Source organism: Amia ocellicauda, chromosome 1 (assembly GCF_036373705.1).
Source record: "Amia ocellicauda isolate fAmiCal2 chromosome 1, fAmiCal2.hap1, whole genome shotgun sequence".
NCBI lineage: Eukaryota > Metazoa > Chordata > Actinopteri > Amiiformes > Amiidae > Amia > Amia ocellicauda.
Window position 1 is genome coordinate 21912009 of NC_089850.1, and position 13586 is coordinate 21925594.

The 13586-nt window shown below is 38.5% G+C and overlaps 1 protein-coding gene across 2 annotated transcripts in view; it reads left to right on the plus strand.

Moving 5' to 3' along the window:
• The first annotated feature begins 620 nt into the window (after positions 1-620).
• The window catches only part of tab2 (TGF-beta activated kinase 1 (MAP3K7) binding protein 2), a 39985-nt gene continuing 27019 nt past the window's right edge, over positions 621-13586 (plus strand). Inside the window, exon 1 of one of the 2 annotated variants that reach the window (XM_066699005.1) lies at positions 621-971. The gene's annotated coding sequence lies outside the window, so the exon portion shown is untranslated. The remainder of the gene's footprint in view (positions 972-13586) is intronic. The other variant, XM_066698996.1, reaches the window with a different exon arrangement.

Genomic DNA, 13586 nt, shown 5'->3' on the forward strand with positions numbered 1-13586 from the left:
TATACGCTTATGTAAAGCATTGTTCTTACTACATGTAAGATGCACTTTAACTTAATATGCATGCATGCCGTTTCACATTTTGTCGCGTTTAAGCACTGCGCGGCACTAAAGATAAATATGTATATTTCTGAAAATATTGAGTTTCCTCCTGTCACATCAACACTAGCAGTGATGCGTAGGGGTAACGGTCCTTCACCTCAGTAGCAAATGAATTTGAATGCAATGCAAAAGATGAAAGTGACAGCATCCGAGAACAGTTTTTTCTAAACGCACAACAGGAAAAAAAAAAAAAAAAAAAAAGCAGGTAGACGGAGCAGATGGTATTGCACTTGCATTTATGACTTTTCAATCTTTCCATACAAATGCAAAAGCCGCACGTATACTATGGGAGCGTTGTGTTGCAATATAAACGCGATAGAGGCAGATGTGCGCGCACACAGCACTAACCCAGTCCTCCCACGTGTCTAGCGCTTTCCACTCAACAACAAAAACAACATCGTTTCTTTCCTCCTTCTCTCCTCGCCAGCCGCCGCGGCCGTACCCCTGCCCTCCTCCCCTCTCCTCCTCTCCTACCATTTTTTCCCCCTCCGACAAAAAACCTGTAAAATCTCGCGAGAGGCGCTTGCTAGCGCGGCCGCCATATTGTGTGACAGTATTTTGATTCGTATCGGTTTTGGAAGATAGAAAGGAAAAGAAAAAAAAATAAGGGGGGGAGTAAAGAGAGAGAGAGAGAGAAAAAAAAAGCAGGGGAACTGTCAAACGATTTCCCCGAGACTCTGAAGCAGCGGGGAGCGGCGGCGTGCTCTCCCCCCCCCCCCGGCTCCTACCACCGCACGGCAGGCCAGGGTGCTCTCCATACCCCCTTCCTCAAGTTCCTCCTCCCCGCGTCTCTGACAGCACCCCGGCCCTGCGGAGACTCGGTGGCGGTGTCTCGGGTGTTGAAGGTGGCCCGGGGAGCGGCGGCGGAGACGGTAAGAGATTGCGTCGGGACAGGCCCCGCACTGGCGACAGGGGTGGGGAGAAGGGTGCCTGCGTTTTCCCCGTCCGCCTGCCGAGAGAGAGCAGCACCGCAGGGTCCCGCAACCGGGGGGGGGAAACTTTCAGACTTTCACCAGCTGTTGGAGCAGTTTTCTGGCTGTGTTACAGTGGCGGATGGGCTCGGGTCACTCGCCGGGGCTTTTCCTCAGCCCGGGGTTTATGCACTGTCATTTGTGGCATGTATTTCGACAACGAGTGTAAAAATACACAGCGTTATATTTGATTTGTGTAGTCGGTAGGTGGGCTGAAATGGGAGCTGGCTGTGTTCAATGAAGCGGAAAGTCTTCAGCAGATACACCCGCAGCGGCTCCTGTGTTGCACTCCGCAACTTGTTTTAGTTTTGCTAGTCGGACCAGGCGGAGAGTTGGACATTTTTTGGCCAGTAACACACGTTGCTACCAAATACAGTATCTCTTCAAAGGTTTAGGGTGTTATCGGCGTTACGGCCTATTTAGCATGTTGAGCTAGGTTTGCTGTTCCAGTGCTGCATTTGACATTGTTGGTGTATGTGAATGCACTTTTATCCCCACACCCCTGAAATAAAGAGCCAAGACGCTCATATTTAAGTGGCAGGCCCCAAGCTGAAAATAAATGTGGGGATAGGGGCGGTAGAGAGACACAGAGGCATTGTATGGAGGAGCACTTTTACCTAAGGGGAATCTGGACGGCAACTTAAATGTGGTTAACGAAGCCTTTCTCTTCCCGTTTTGTGTGTTTGTGCTCTTCGACGGTAACCCAAAGGCACCGGTTTGAAAGCGTTGCATCAGCTCCGCAGTTTTTCACTTCTGTTTGCATCTCTCCTGATTCAAGATTTCGCCTGATCAGTAATGCATTTCCAAGGCTTCATCTCTTTTTGTATTTGGAAGCACTTTTTACAAATTGTGTGCAATATATTGATCGTGGGTTTTGCAAAGAACAGGACGCACGAGCTGCACTGTGATCAATTAAGTCATTAAATAATAATAATAATAATAATGAGGATGATAAAAAACATACCGTGCAGGTTTGTTTTAGTACGTGTGTGTGATCACAGTACAGTGGGAGATCTTGTAGGATCTTGGATGTTTGGGATCTTCTACTTTATACTTCCTGGGAAAAGTGGTTTTAACTTGGAAGAGGGGAAATTCCACTTTTTTTTTTAACTTTTTGCTCAAACACACGTTGAGGGAGGAATCCTTCATGTGTTTCTGGACTGCAGAGGTTTGCGTTTTTAAAGCTGGCAGTTGCGAGATTTGTTTTCCAGATTTTAAGATGCTGTGAATTTTGAATTTTGACCCTTTATATCAAGCTTTCCTCTTGTTAAGTGGCCTGCTACCATGACAGCTGGTTTACCTCTCCACAGGTTGTTTCTTTTCCCTCGGCGTGAGAGAGATTAAGATCATCAGGGTCAGTGTGGGCCTTGTACCTCTTAGTGAGAAATGCCTGGTAGATACTATACTTTTTCAATTTATGTGAAGCTTGAGGAGTAATTGAGACTTATGTGCAGTGTGTATTGAACCCAGAAGTGCTTGTGTACAGTAGTTTGCATTGTCAATTAGTGGCTTTGACTAACCTAGTTTATTACTACCATGGTATGCCCATTTCAAAACTGCTGTAAGAAGGTGTTTGACACTGTGATGTAGAGGTATCCTTCACATTTCAAAATTAAACCTAATTTATTTTCACCTCACTACAAAGTCCTTAACACCTCTTGATAACTGTTACAGTTTTGTCCTCAAACCTGTAGTGAAATGGTGCTTTTTTTTCATACTGCATGTTTTCTGGTTATCTCATCTCCTTGATTTCTGTATATTTTCCATGTTCCAGATATGACTAAACAGTAGCACAAAAATCATTTGAAATAGACCCCAGTTTAACTTAGATGTATTTGAATACCTCTGATCTATTTCACATGTTGTCAATATAGAAACTCAATAAACTGTATATCTGTATCCAGTTGGCAGTTCAGTTGCCAGTGGAGGAAGTGGTTGTCAGGGTCACACATTAGCAGCTTGTGCCTGTCCGTACTTGCAGGCAACATCGCGCTTCCTGATCAAAGAGCCACACTATCCAACTGTTTATAGGTGCAGAACTTTAAAACAAAGTTAGTAAATCAAGATGTCTTTATCATACATCAGCATGTTACCCAGAGTCGGTCACACAAGGTTTTAGTTAATTTGTTATATAGGTTAGGCTATATCATTAACACACGCATTTTTGTCTTTATTACTATATTAAAATGGTAGCAAATTTGATATTTATTAAATTAAAGTGATGATGCGGCCTCACTACAGCAGTTAGACTTAACTGGTTTTATATTAAAAAGGGATTAGTACAGTTTTTGATTAGCCAATTCGTAACCCATGTTTTATTTCTAGCTCCAGTATTGGTCAGATGTTAAGTTGCTCCTGTGAAAGGGCTGCATATTGGTGCAACAGGCTGTGCTAGTTCCATGCTTAACTGGTATTTTCTGAGAGATGTCTGTAATTAAAATCGTTTGGAGCTGAGGTTACTGTATTGTTAATTAATATTGCGTTCTGAACATAATGTGAGAGAACTATTTCCCCCTTGTTTTAAGTACATGACACAATTACATATTTATATGGATTTAATACATTAAATTGTATATTTTACTATTTACTGCAACATCATTCCTAGTTTAAGGGACCAGTCATTTGTTAATCATTACAAAATTCAAATTTTGACAGTTTGAGTGATCTGTATGATAAACTTTTTGATTTCATATAAATTATTATAAAACTCTGGATTGTTGTGTAAAAAGGTACCACATCCTCCTATCTTAAATTATGTGTCTATTTGCCTAGCTAAACATGTATTATTAATAATAATGTTAATACTTACATATTAATACTATTAATGCTTTCTTGAGTAATTGCTTCCTTTTTGCCAACCTCCCATATTGATATTGTCACTTGCACAGTTTGACCAGTCTTGGCCAAAACAACCCTGTACCTCTTGTAAAGTTGGCATTGGACTCGTCTCTCTCATCAGTCTCTTTCTTGCTCATTTGTCCCAGTTTGGAGGGACGACCTGATATAGACAGATTCTTGGTGGTGCTAAACACCTTCCACTTCTTAATGTTCAACTTGACCGTGCTCCAAGGGATATTCATGGCTTTTATATTTTTAATACCCATTCCCTAATCTGTGCCTTTCAACAACTTTGTCTAGTATGTTCTTTCTAATGCTCCTTGGTGCTCATGGTTGAGTCTTTACTTTGAATTGCACTGTCCAGCAGAGGGAACTGCTGAATTTATCCTGAAATCATCTGAATCACTACAATTTAACACACGTGGAGGCCACTTATCTTGGTGTGTGTTTTGAAGGCGATTGGTTACACCTGAGCTAATTTAGGATTGCTATTGCTAAGGGGTTGGACACTTATCAAACCAATCCATTTCAGTTTCTATATTTAATACTTTTTCTTAATTTCTAGAATGTTTTTCACTTGAAAGTTGTGGGAAAGATGTGTGGATAAATGGAAAAAAAATGCTTAACTTAATTCCAGGCTATAAGGTGACAAATCATGAAAGATTTTCTATAGGCACTATATCTTTCTGACAGTGTGCGCTGAATTGTGAAATGGGCAGGTTTCACTTATTTTCTGGATCCTAACAAGTGGTGATGAACACAGTGTATTAGTAATGTTACTTTTAATCTTTTGAAAGCCTTGTTGCAAAGCAACATTTCTCAACCTACTAGGAAAGCTGCTAAACCTGTTGTCAGGAAAATGCAAAGTCATTAGTACTTTTGCTTTTAGCATGTGCTGGAAATATTTGCTGAGTTTAGTGCATTGTCTTACAAGAGGTTTTGGAAATGTGAAGAAATCAAAGCAGCAAGAGCTTGTGTCACAGTAATTGTGCATCTGACTGCAGCATAAACATCCCATACATTGTACAATTAATTTCACTGGTGTATAGAACTGTACTGAAAGGGATTATTTTGACTCAGGGATACATCTTGCTAAATCAAGGTTTTATGTTTTATTGTGTGATGAACATTTATGTTGCATCAGTATAACTCTTTGCAACATCAACCAATATAATCTGAAGTGAGAGGGCCTTTTTTGTATGTAGAAGCCAATCTTTAAGTACATTAACCAGACATTTATTATTCTGCTTGCCAGTGTGGTTTAGTGCTTTGATTCGAGGATTAGTAACCAGGAGATCCTGGTTATAATCCCGCCATAGACAATGCCTCCATGTGCGGTCTTTGAGAAAATCCCTTCATTCTCAGACCTTTGTTCTTTTAGTGGGTCAAAGGCAAATTACTTGATTTAGTCTATTTAATTGTTCTATTTTGTGGAAAATGTTATGTTAGTACTTTCCTTTTTAATTTGTGCTTAATCTTACCAAACTGAGTAAAGTGACAATATTTTAAAGCTATCCTAACCTAAATTTAACAGACATCCTCTGTTTAGATGCATTCAAACTGTTTTAGAACTATGTAAATATGTAGCTTTTAAGTATTACGAAGAATATTTATTTATGGTGGTGGTGTAGCTGTAGTATATGATGCATTTAAAGTGTAGATCCCACTGTTTCTTTACATTAGTACTGTAGTATCTGAGTCAGAAGGAAATAGAAAATGTGCATATCAATCATTACGTCTAAACTATCCAATGTTATAGGGAGTCCTCTCTTCCATATTTGGAATGTACTTAACTGTGAAATATATTACTGTACTGTCATATTGCTACACTGTATTTTTATTACTGACATGCATACATTGAATACCGATATTAGGTTTCACATGTTTGTACAGTTACAAGTATTCTCCATCTTTAGTGTATCTTAATTTTTAATGAGCAGCAAATATGAGGTTACACATCATATTTTTTCATTTTCTACAATTAATTGTGTGCACATCAATATATGAAGTAAAGGAAATGTTTGGAGACATTGACGAGGTATTTGCAACCATTGGGTTTGGCCCTGTTACAAGACTCAAGATTTCCTACATTTGACTAGCCTCTCTCTATTTGTTTCTACAGATTGTGAGATTTTGTATGAAAGTCCCAATAACCTTTAAATAACTGAAGTTAATTAGAATTAAATTGCTTGAAGTAGACTGGGTTGCTGCATTAGCCTTCAATGGCACTATTACTTTGTTATGTATCATTCCTGTTTCAAAAGGCATTCTTTAACATAAAAATAATTGAAGTGCAAAATTTAGTGAGCTTTATGTAAGTCACTCCAGATGTGGGGACAAAAATGCATGTTCAATACTCTGTTTAAGAAGAGCATGCTTGTGGAAGATAGGGCCACAGCTGAAATTGAATTTATTATACAGGACCTAACGCATTAGCTGCACATTCTTCAGCTGCTGAGGAATTACAGAGGAGGTCGTTGAAAGTAAGAATATCATAACATACAAGCACAGCAGTTAACAGTGGGAAGTACTGTAAGGCTGCACTAAAGTACATCAGAGCAGGGTAGGCAAAAGATTGATGTTACTAAAACAGGGATTTAGGACCCAGGGTTGTTATACTTGTGTTTTGAGCTGTTTAGAGGGATGGAGTTTTTTCATGTCCAATTACTTTCCCTTTTTTGCTCTCTGCCAGTTTTATTACTCAACTCCAGCTTCACCTTGCTTCTTATCTATGTGCATAAGGAAGAGATTGAAGGTTGTTTCCTTCAGTTTCATTCCCACATCCCTTTCTCCCCCTGGCATTCTCATTTTTGAATGTTAACAAGTCACTGAGCTCTTGAGAACTGAGCTCTGTGTATGTGTTCATCTGACCTCATTCATCATTTCCTAATTTACAGCTCATGGTGATATTCTAGTAGCAGTCCACACCACATTTGGTTGCTATACTGAAATTCTATGACTTGAAGCTTACTTGTGGCATAATCCGGTTTTATTTCAGTCATGTTTTTTTTGTTTGGTGTTACAGGCAACATGCACATGCCACTTCTTAAAATTGTATTACATCCTCTGGCAGCCAAGTGATTGTTCCCTGTACTATGTCTTTCCAGCACATTGACTATAGCCTCCATTACAATATTTTCCAGGGTATACAGGGTAATTTATATTATAAGAAACCAATTTTCTTTTTTGTTGTTACAACCTGAAATTGTCATGCATTTAAATGTGATTTTGTCTGATTTTCACAATTTACTCCACTTTCAGTGTGTGAATTTTTTTTTGGGGGGGACAACAAATACATAAATTAAATCCTAAAAAGTCTTCATTAGAGAAGTTTTCACTGCCCTTTGTTATGACACTCCTAAATAAGCTCGGGTGTAACCTTCAGAATTTACACTTGAATGTTGAATGGAGTCCATCTGTGTGCAATACATGTGGTTCTACATGATATCAGAATTAAAACAATTGTCTCTGGAAGGTCCCACAGTTGGGTAGGGTAATGCATTCAAAGCAAAGATACTACCATGAAGACCAAGGAACTTTCAAAACAACTCTGTGATGAAGTTATGGAAAGGCACAGATCAGGCTAGGGGTTTAAAAAGGTTTCATAGTCTTTGAATGTCACTTGGAGCACCATCAGCTTCCACATTAAGAAGTGGAAGGTATACGGCACTACCCATAATCTGCTTAGAGCAGCCATCCTCCCATACTGAGCAGCCTGGTAAGAAGGGCATTGGTCAGAGAAGCCACTAAGAAGCCAATGACAACTCTGAACTACCTACAATGTTCCATGGCTGAGATGGGAGAAACTGTCTGTGTCAATAATAGCTCCTGTACTTAACAAATCTGTATGGAAAAGTGGCAAGAAAGAAGCAGTTTCTGAAAAAAGCCCATGTGAAAAAACCTATTGCGCTTGGAATTTCCAAAAGGCATGTAGGAGACTCTGATATGATGTAGCTAAAGGTTCTATGGTCCAGTGAAACAAACATTTAAACTATTTCGCCTAAATGAAAAGTGCTATTGCTGATGCAAATCCAAGCCAGCACATCACCCAGGTAACACCATGCCCACTGTGAATTATGGTGGTGGCATCATCATGATATTGGGCATGCTTTGCATCGGTAAAAACTGAGAAGCTTGTCAATGTATAGTGCATTGTCTGATTGGTGTACAGATGCATTCTCATCCAACTTGACAGAGCTTGAACAATTTTGAAAGCAGAATGGGTGAATATTGTGCAGATGTGCAGACCTGATAGAGGCTTTCCCCAAGACTCTCAACTATCTTTACTGCCAGCTTCTACCAAGTATCGACTTAGAGGGTTGTTACTTATCTGACCAAGACATTTTTTTTCTCTTCAGTACCGGTTTCATAATAAAAATGTCCTGTATAGGTTGTATAAATCAAAGGGAAAAACAAAATGAATGTGTCCGTTTAGTAAAATATTATTTATAATTACAAGACCTCAGTTTCTGAGTGACAGGTTTTGATATACAATCCTGTGGTTCTACTCTTCGTTTCACCACCAGAATTATCCATTGAAATGTAACACATTTTTGAATTAGAAGAGAATGTAAAGTCTTTTAAATTATATTGAGGTGATAATTATCATGTAGTAAACAGCAGTACACTGCAAATATCTGCACTTCAGCAATGCAAAACATCTTGGATGAAGAATTTTGCTGATGTGCTGTCTGTGAGTGTAGGGCAAAGATATGTGTAGCTCAGCAGAAACTTTGTGACTCATTTGGGACATGGTGATAACTTTTTGAATGTAGTTATTCCTTTGGAACTGCTTTTCAACATCTCCATCTCTTTTGTTCTCTTAATGTAGGGCCCTATGAAATAAACTGAAAATTCTAAATAAAACTTTTCTTTATTTATATTTAAACACCAAACATTATAAACACAAGTGTTTAATACATTAACAGTAATGGCAAACCTAGAAATGCATAAAAAAAAACAAGTCAGACTTCTGTCATTTTCATAGCAACTGATTAGCAGCATTGTCGTTGCTAAGCCCATTGCTAGGAATGATATTCTACTCACCTAACATACTCGGCATCTGCACGGACGTCCGCAAATACCCAGGTAAACAAGCCAGCAAACCTACACTGCTTAAAAGTCGACATCTGAGTGAAGGTCGCTTTGACTTATGAAACTATAACATTATAACTTGTATTTGTTTTCACTCAAGCATTTACAGTAACTACAGTTGCAAGTGTGAAGTGGCACGAGGCAGCGCTTTATAGTTTTTTCGGGTTGTGTTTGGTGACACAACCCGTTTACAAACTGTTTATTTCAATGTATTTAAATATACATACACAGTACTGTGCAAAAGTTTTAGGCAGGTGTGAAAAAAATGCTGTAAAGTAAGAATGCTTTCAAAAATAGATGTTAATCGATTATATTTATCAATTAACTAAATGCAAAGTGAGTGAACAGAAGAAAAACCTACATCAAATCCATATTTGGTGTGACCACCCTTTGCCTTCAAAACAACATCAATTCTTCTAGGTACACTTGCACACAGTTTGTGAAGGAACTCAGCAGGTAGGTTGGCCCAAACATCTTGGAGAACTAAGATCAGGGCTCTGTGGGGGCCATACCATCACTTCCAGCACTCCTTGTTCTTCTTTACGCTGAAGATGGTTCTTAATGACTGATGCTGTAAGTTTGGGGTCATTGTCATGCTGCAGAATAAATTTGGGGCCAATCAGATGCCTCCCTGATGATATTGCATGATGGATAAGTATCTGCCTGTACTTCTCAGTATTGAGGAGACTATTCATTCTGACCAAATCCTCAACTCCATTTGCAGAAATGCAGCCCCAAACTTGCAAGGAACCTTCACCATGCTTCACTGCTGCCTGCAGACACTCATTCGTGTACCGCTCTTCAGCCCTTCAGCAAAAAAACTGCCTTCTGCTACAGCCAAATATTTCACATTTTGACTCACCAGTCCAGAGCACCTGCTGCCATTTTTCTGCACCCCAGTTCTGTGTTTTCATGAATAGTTGAGTCGCTTGGCCTTGTTTCCACGTCGGAGGTATGGCTTTTTGGCCGCAGGTCTTCCATGAAGGCCACTTCTGACCAGACTTCTCCGGACAGTAGATGGGTGTACCAGGGTCCCACTGTTTTCTGCCAATTCTGAGCTGATGGCATCTTCCGATTGGGAAGGGAAGTAAGCATGATGTGTCTTTCATCTGCTGCAGTAAGTTTCCTTGGCCGACCACGGTCGACCACGAGGTCTACGGTCCTCAACGTTGCCCGTTTCTTTCTGCTTCTTCAAAACCTCTTGGACAGCACATCTGGAAACCCCTGTCTGCCTTGAAATGTCGGCCCGGGAGAGACCTTGCTGATGCAGTATAACTACCTTGTGTCTTGTTGCTGTGCTCAGTCTTGCCATGGTGTATGACTTTTGACAGTAAACTGTCTTCAGCAACCTCACCTTGTTAGCTGAGTTTGGCTGTTCCTCACCCAGTTTTATTCCTCCTACACAGCTGTTTCTGTTTCAGTTAGTGATTGTGTTTCAACCTACATATTGAATTGATGATCATTAGCACCTGTTTGGTATAATTGTTTAATCAGACACCTGACTATATGCCTACACAATCCCTGACTTTGTACAAGTGTACATAGAAGAATTGATGGTGTTTTTAAGGCAAAGGGTGGTCACACCAAATATTGACTTGATTTAGATTTTTCTTCTGTTCATACTAAATACTTTGTATTTAGTTAATTGATAAATATAATCTATTAACATGTCTATTTTTGAGTGGGTTTGAGTGTCTAACTCAGTTTTTCCCCTGAATTCCGATTATTTTGTCTGTGTTCTCCGCAATGCAGATTTCACTGGGCCCTATAAATATATGGTTGACTAATTTGAAAGCCTGTTTTCATTTGCAGCACAAACTGGATATTGGCCAGCAAGCCAAAGTCAGTTTTACAAGGGATATATTCTAGGCTGATTGGGAAAGCGTATTTATGTTATAATGTTGGGGTATTTTAAAGTACCAACATAAGATCAGATAAAAAGTTGAGTTCTTAAATATAAGTTTGAAAACTTTATTTTAATAATAATAAAAAAAAAACGATACTAAAACAATAAATCCTGTATGTATGAAATAAATTATTTTTATCAGGCATTTGACCAGATACACTTCATATCCCACATATACAGACTGGACTTGTTTTAATTTAGGCCTAGTTAATAAATAAGTGTTTTAATAACTATCACAGGCAGAAACCACCAATATTTATAAAACTGAAGTGCAGAATAATCATACATAATTGTTCATGAGAACCTTGTAAACAAATGTAGACGGACATGAAACCTTAATTGTGGTTTACCAAACTAGGTCAGGTTGCTATCCATGGGGGGAGGAGAGGTATGAAGTACTTTAGACATTTATTGTTAAGCATTCTCTCAATCCAGAGAACCATTATAACTGCTAATATGTATACATTATGAATTACCCTGAGATAAGACTGATTTGGCTGCAATGTACCAGTTTCTATAGCTATTCTATTTGAAAATTATGAATAATCATTAAACATCAATGATGCAGCTTTCAAGCATATGATGTATGTTAAGGACAGCATAATTCTTTATGAAAGACTGAGCAAAATTGATTTGAGAACTCTTAATGATTTTTCTCATTCTACTCCATACATAGCGTCTTAATTTGCAGATGAATTCGCATATTTATAAATCCTTAAATATTGATCTGCATATAATAAGTGTTCACAAACAACAATATATGAATAAAATACAATACATTGGAAACTAAACATGTTTTTGTTATTCTGTGACAATATAACCCTTTAAGAAAGATGGACATCTCTACTAAATTGCTCCAAAACTGATCTGTTTTTATACCTCATCTAATAGTATAATATTAAGCACATTTGCTTCTGATAGTCAATTGTTTTTTTTTCTCCTCCCAGTTGGAATTGCCAGTTGTCTACTGTACCTGTTGATGTGTCGGGAAGCAGTTTTAAGCACTCATTTATTTTTTATACCGACCAAATATCAAATGCAATGTTTTATAGCAAAACAATGCAGAAACATGTTGTTTTTACAATTTGTTTCCACTTTTATATGAAGGGAGAAATGAAATCCCATGTTTCAAACTATAAATGTATAATTATCATCATGCCCTTATTTGTGACTTAACAATAACTATCCTCTATGTATGTTTTTGTCAAGTCTGAGAAAGGCACTACCATCCCAGTTTCCCGCAGCGCTATCCAGGCCCGCCTGGCCAAACAAATGCATGTTTGCAAATGCAAAAAAAACAACAAACTATAAAGCACAAGCTCCGACTCCAGCTCTCATTTGCCATTGCTAATCCTGCTCCGCAAGCAACCCCCCACACCCCAGCTCGACAATTCGGTATCAGACCGCCTTCCCTATGCACATTTCTGCGGGAAACCCTGACCATCATAATTTAGGGGGGGACAATAATCTCTGGGAACAATAGTGCATCATTCTGAAAAACAAAATACTTTGAAAAGCAGCTATATCAGCCAGCTAACAACTTTGTGAAGGGAGTAAGGCTATCTGACCACCAGGTACTAATCTAGAAGCCCTGCTTTTAGATGCTATTCCAGGGATTAAAATGATTTCCAGTTTAACACAATCTAAAAGATATGTAAATGTTACCTATTCTGTGTTTGTTGGATTAAGATTATTATTTTTTCTTCATGTTGGGCATGGTTTTACATGTAGGGGGGCTCATCATGTACATGTAAAATCAGTACTGTGATAAACCTCCTGTGTCAAGAGACCTGGTCTTTTGGCGTGGCACTCTTATTGTCAAGTGTTTAAGTGTAGTGTAAGTTTGTTATTAATATATCCAGTGGTGGAATTGAGCCGGAATGCTATTATAGGTATGAAAACTGCTGGAGTAATTAGACAGATTATTATTTTTATACAGTGTTTTTTATATAAATGTGTGACTCTCCTGTATTGTTGCTATAATTAAGATAAACTTAGCTCCAAATGGCCATGAGTTGAATGATGTTCACGTTCAATAATTCATTAATAATTCAACTTTTAAGAACAGGATTTTTCACTTCAAAATCATTTCAAACTTACTTGGTTTTCATCTGGATGTCTCAGAGCAGAAAACTGTTTTATATTATGGAGTATAATAATAGGCCTTCATTTTATTAACATAGTGTTTATTGTAATCCTTGAGGCTGTCATAGCCCTCTAGCCTTGTTTCATGTTGTTCAGGGTTGTACAGATGGCTATGAGATATCTCTTCATAATTATCGTGCAAATCTAGTACTCAGTTCCTTCGTGTTTTATTTTCAGGCCTATACACAAAAAATAAAAGGTCTTAAAATAAAACCACTCATTTCTTTGATCTTGCATCAATACAACAAATCTTTTCAGTTGCTTTTCTCTGTATTTAGACCAACATCACTAACACATTTGCTGGGTGGGTGTGGTGGATGGAAGAGTACACAGTTGGTCTCTTGTACATACTTATGTTTGTTGTGGTTTGAGTGGTAATGCCAATGCAACTGGCAGTCTTGGTCTATCTTGTTCAAATTCCTAGGGCTGTAGTGGTCTATTTAGTTACACTTGTACTCAGTTTTTTTTTAACTGTTGCATCTTCAGTGAAACCTTTTGAGCCCTGTGAAAGAAAGCCAGCAGCTATGCCTTGT